This window comes from Sapajus apella, unplaced genomic scaffold, assembly GCF_009761245.1.
Source record: "Sapajus apella isolate SASKATOON/1434 unplaced genomic scaffold, GSC_monkey_1.0 scaffold6, whole genome shotgun sequence".
Lineage (NCBI taxonomy): Eukaryota > Metazoa > Chordata > Mammalia > Primates > Cebidae > Sapajus > Sapajus apella.
In genome coordinates this window covers 68,098,595-68,104,526 of record NW_022436946.1, presented here as the reverse complement: position 1 = coordinate 68,104,526, position 5,932 = coordinate 68,098,595, and the positions used below count along the sequence as shown (strand labels likewise).

Below are 5,932 nucleotides of genomic sequence, written 5' to 3'. Positions count from 1 at the left end.
AACAGTTAACAGAATAAACAGATAAACCACAAAGTGGGAGAAATCTTTAAATCGCTGTATCTGATGAAGAACTAGTATCCAGAATCTACAGGGAACTCAAATCAGCAAGGGAAAAACAAACAATCCCATCAAAAAGTGGGCTAAGGACATGAACAGAGAGTTCTCAAAAGAAGATATACACATAGCCAACAAAAAATGATCAGCATCACTAATGATCATGGAAATGTCAATCAAAACCACAATGCAATACCACTTTACTCCTGCAAGAATGGCCATAATAAAAAATTAAATATAACAGATGTTGGTGTGGATGGGGTGAACAGGGTACACATCTATACTGCTGATGGTAATGTAAACTGGTACAATCGCTTTGGAAAACAGTTTGGAGAGTCCCGAAAGGACTAAAAGTAGAACTACCATTTGATACAGCAGTTCCACTACTGGGTATCTATCCAGAAGGAAAAAGTCCTTATAAAAAAAAGATACTTGCACATCCATATTTATAAATATAAAATATGCAGTTGCATAAGTATAGAAGTATGGAGCCAGCCCAAATACACATCAATCAACAAGGGGATAAAAAATTGTGAGCTATATATATATGTATCTTTTTTCTATACATGTAGAAGAATGAATTATATTCAGCCACAAAAATGAATGAATTTATGGCATTCACAGAATTTTGGATGGAATTAGAGACTATTATTCTAAGTGAAGTAACTCAGGAATGGAAAGCCAAATATTGTATATTCTCATTCATAAGTAGGAGCTAAGCTAGGAGGATTCAAAGGCATAGAATGATACTATGGACTTTGGGGACTCAGGGGAAAGAGTGGGAGGGGGTGAAGGACAAATGTTTACAAATTGAGTTCATTGTATACCGCTTAGGTGATGGTTGCACCAAAATCTCACTAATCACCACTAAAAACTTATGTAACCAAATACTACCTGTTCCTGCAAAACCTATGGAAATAAAAAATTTTAAAAAACTGTGTGACACTTCCTCCTGACCATTAAGAAACAAAACAAAACAAAACAAAGTGGACCCCATGCCTTGCATTCCAATGGCAAAACCTGCTTAACTTGCTGCAGAATAACTTGTTGAAATCTGAACTGTTGGAAAATGTCTCCTATAGAATGTTTGTCATGGTCCAAACATCTTATTGTCACTGTAAACTCCTTCTTAAGGAGACATGTTAATTAATTTAATCATTTGGCTTCTTGGGATTCCCAGGACTACCTTCATTTACGTGAATATATAATAGTTCTGCCACAAATCACCTGCAGAAGTGAGTGCATTCACATCATCTCATTGAGCACTAAGTTTAGTCCCTGAAGACTGAAAGAGGAGAAAAATAGCCAGCTGCAGAGAGTCTTGGGCTCTGTGACTGCTAAGCTGAAGAAGACAGGAGGAGGTTTGTACACTTCATTTTAGAGTAATAGAATGGTCTGCAAATCAGGAGCTGCAAAAATGATAAATGAAGATGTTGAACAGGAGATTTTCTAGCTTATTTATAAAAATGTATCGAAGGAAACCTTAAAGTAGTATACAGTTCAAGTCTTTCTTCCATATATCATCTCCTTTTTCCATTTCCCCAATTTTATGCCATATTGATAGACCACAATTTTACGGTGTCTTTAAAACATTGGTTTTGGGGTCACATAAAAATGTTCAAATCCTGGCTTCACCACCAACGGTAGTAGTGTAGATAATAGTATTTGACAAAAACTTAACCTCCTTGCAACTCGATTCTTTAGCTGACAATAACAGCACTGAACTTAAACATATGTAAAGATTAAATGAAATAAAGCTTGTGAAAAATTTAACTAAAAAAATTGATTACTAATAAAAAGCTCACGAAAGCTTGTAGAACAAGGATATAAAGAAAGAAAATACCATACAGTGTATTTGTGTGTTAAGCTGAGTGTTATTACAAGAATCAAAAAGTTAAAAAATGAAAACACTAAAAGAATAAACTTACGATAAGCTAAGGTGAATTTATTATTGAAGAAAGTGAAAGGTTGTTTTATAAATTTAGTGTATCCTAAGTGTACTGTGTTTATAAAGTATACAGTAGTCATGTCCTAGGCCTTCACATTCACTCACCACTCACTCACTGATTAACCAGAGCAGTTTCCAGTTCTGCAAGCTCTGTTAATAGTAGGAACAATAAGAACCTGCCCTTTACAGGTGTAGCAATGATCATTTATACCATGTTTTTATTGTACCTTTTCTTTGTTTAGATACACAAATACTTTCCATTGTGTTAAATCTGCCTACAATATTTGGCACATGCTGTACTGAATACAAATTTGTAACACGCTGTATAGGTTTGTAGCCTAGGAGCAATAGGCTGTATCATATGACCTAGGTGTGTAGTAGGCTATACCATGTGTGTGTGTAAGTATACTCTATGGTGTTCCTGCAAGGACGAAATCACCTAAGGATGCGTTTGTCAGAACACATCCTCATCACTAACTGACACCTGACTGTTTATCACTATTGTTTGAGATGAAGAAATGAAATCTCAGTAAAAAGCCATACTTTTGTTTAAGCAGGATGGTATTATATTCACTAGCTTCTATTTTAATTTAATTGTTTTCCATCTGCAATTCTTTCTCCCCATACCACATTCTTCTCAGGCTTCAGTGTTTAATTCTAGTCTCACCTCTTCCAAAAATCCTTCCACTTTGCAGTCTCATACTGATTTCCAACTTCTCTACGTACTTTTGCATATAGAGTATGAATTATTTTAACATTTTATTGTACACTGTTTTCAGCAATTGCTTTATATGTTTGCCATGTCCTCCAAATTAGACTGTTAAAGTCCTTTAGGGTAGATGGGATGCTAAGACATGTCTTAGCAATATTGTATTCCTAGTGCTTCTAACAGACTCAGAACATACTAGCTGCTTGGGAATACATAATTTATTGATTAAATCAATTTACTCAGTTGTCGGCAAAATGAGAGCAAAGAGAGTTAGATTTTTCTTGGGTGCATGGAATGAATCAGAAGGCTGATCAAAGCTATAAAGAAGGTTATGAGAAATAGAAGTAGGCTGGGCATGGTGGCTCATGCCTGTAATTCCAGCCCTTTGGGAGGCTGAGGTGGGTGGACCACTTGAAGTGAGGAGTTCAAGACCAGCTTGGCCAGCGTGGTAAAACTCTGACTCTACGAAAAATACAAAACTTAGCTGGGGGTGGTGGTGGGTACCTGTAATCCAAGCTACTTGGGAGGCTGAGGCAGGAGAATTGCTTAACCCCAGGAGGTGGAAGTTGCAGTGAGCCCAGATTGTGCCAGTGAGCTCCAGCCTGGGCAATAGAGTGAGAATCTGTTTCAAAAAGAAGAAAAAAGTAAAACGTGACATATGATGATAGAGTTGAGAATGTCTGCAGTCAAACTTCATGAGCTTCACAGATTTCTTAAAGCTAACTTGATTCTAACTTTGCTTACCCAAATTTGCCAAAGTGAACGTTTGTGAAAGGTGGGTGAATGACATAACTGAAGCATAAACGAAGCTCTGCAAGCCCTGGCACTATTATCTTGGCTAATGTTTCTGACAAAGGCATACTCCCTGCTGTTGAGGTAATTAAACATAATTATTAGAAGCCATGGCCGACTCCTAGTTTTTAGACTAAAGGCTTAATTGATCTTTCTTTCATCAAGGTGTCTCCTAAGGAGCCCTAGATTAATTTATCTACTTTACTCTTGGATTATGAGGGTGAAAGTTGCTGGCAACCGGAAACATGACCACTTTCTAGAACATTGTTCTAACCCCTGAAATCTGGCTGTGATTGAATTATCATGCAGATGTAGTGTGGGGTTTATGACTTCATATTATATGTAGGTGTTCTCTGGGCATTGGTGTAACCCTAAACATAATGAAAAGTCTATTGAAATCTTTGTCTGTGCGTCTGAGTAGTAAATGCATGGAGTTTTACTTTTTTATGTCTCTTACATACATGAATACATTTGCCAGATTCTGGCCCATTAGCATTATTGACCCTAGGAAGATTTGTTTGCTAGTTATACAAGAGGGATAACTTTTTTTCCACTTCCCCAATATACAAAACTCATGCAGAAAAAAATTACAGGCTTTATTACTTGCTAATTTCCTTTATTGTAGACAAGAAAACTGCCAAGCATATGTTCTGAGGGATAATATTTACAATTAATTACATGTACAGTATTTTCCCCTTATCTGTAGGGGATACCATCCAAGCCCCGCAGTGGATGCCTGAAACCTTCCTTGGTTAGTACTGAGCCCTAAACTGACAGTCCCTGACTTAACAATGGTTCAATTTACAGGTTTTTAACTTCATGATGGTGTGGAAGTGATATGCATTCAGTGTGCTCTTTGACTTAGGAGGGAGTTATGTCCACATAAACCCATCAGTTGAAAAATACTGTAAGTTGCAAATGCACTTTTGACTTACAATATTTTCAGTTTATAATTGATAAATCAGTTTGTAACCCCATTGTAAGTTAAGGAGTATCTGTATATACAGTAGTATTTTTCCTATATGTACATACCTATGATAAAGTCTAATTTATACATTAAGAACAGTCAGAGATTTACAACAATAGCTAATAAAATAGGACAATTATAAAAATAGGCCAGCATCACTTCTTTTGTACTTTGGGGCCATTTTTAAGGGTTACTTGAATACAAACAGTGCGATATCTCACCATTCAATCTGATAACCCAGACAGCCACTAAGTGACTAACAGGTAGGTTGTGTATACAGTGTGGATACAATGGACAAAGGGATAATTCTCATCCTGGGCAGGACTTGGGACAGAGTGAGATTTCATTATGCTAGTCAGGATGGCTCACTATTTTTAACTAATGAATTGTTCACCTCTGGAATTTTCTATTTAATATTCAGATTGCAGTTGTGCTCAGGTAACTGAAACTGGATAAGTGAAACTGTGGATAAGAGGTGACTACCGCAATTCTTTATTTGCTACATCCATGCTGATGAACATGTGCTAATAATTACATTAAATACTCTTTCTATCTCTTATGTAAAAGGACACATATTTTGCATTGTAGCATTTTTAGTTACGTTTTTATCAAACATAGATTTTCTGATTATAGTTCATATATAAGATCTCAAATTAATAGAAGTTGAATGATGACTGTTTTTAAGGTCACAGATCCAGTTTTAAAATCAATGTTGGCTTAATATAATCTGCAAATACGCAAGCATCTTGCACTTAAGAACGTATTTGCTCAGGCAGGACACGCCTACTTTCTTTACTGAGTAACTACCTAAATTATTTTGATTGCCAATTCTACTAATCACATTACTTCCTTGGTCCCTTTCTTGCATGGTTTTATCTTTCAATTCTCTGTCTCTTTAATTTCCACTTTTTCACCCTAACTTAAATCGTCTTAGTTAGTGGAAAGAAAACATTATTATGCACTCCTACATTTAAACTAATCATTTAAAATGAGTATCCTCTGATGTGTTGGATAGGCATCATAAAAACGGGATAAAATGCCACAATTTGCCAGTGAATGGCCAGAATATTTATTTATAAATTCAGATATGAAGTGTGCACATTTTCTTTTTTTTTGAGACAGAGTCTCACTCTGTCACCAGGCGCCAGGCTGGATTGCAGTGGCACGATCTCAGCTCACTGCAAACTCCGTCTCCCTGGTTCAAGCAATTCTCCTGCCTCAGCCTCCTGAGTTGCTGGGACTACAGGCGCGCACCACCACACGCAACTAATTTTTTTGTATTTTTAGTAGAGATGGGGTTTCACCATGTTGGCCAGGATGGTCTTGATCTCTTGACCTTGTGGTCTGCCCGCCTCGGCCTCCCAAAGTGCTGGGATTACGGGCGTGAGCCACCATGCCCAGCCACGAAAAGTGCACATTTTCTGAGCATCTTCTATAGGTCAGGTATTGTACTAGGAGCTTT

At 36.9% G+C, this 5,932-nt stretch overlaps 1 long non-coding RNA gene across 1 annotated transcript; it reads right to left on the bottom strand.

Moving 5' to 3' along the window:
- Positions 1 to 692: 692 nt before the first annotated feature.
- LOC116549672 lies at positions 693 to 4,375 on the bottom strand. The gene is made up of 3 exons (XR_004267995.1): positions 4,365 to 4,375; positions 4,095 to 4,097; positions 693 to 819 (listed from the first exon to the last, which is right to left on the bottom strand). It is a non-coding gene; the product is annotated as an uncharacterized LOC116549672 (long non-coding RNA).
- Positions 4,376 to 5,932: the final 1,557 nt, after the last annotated feature.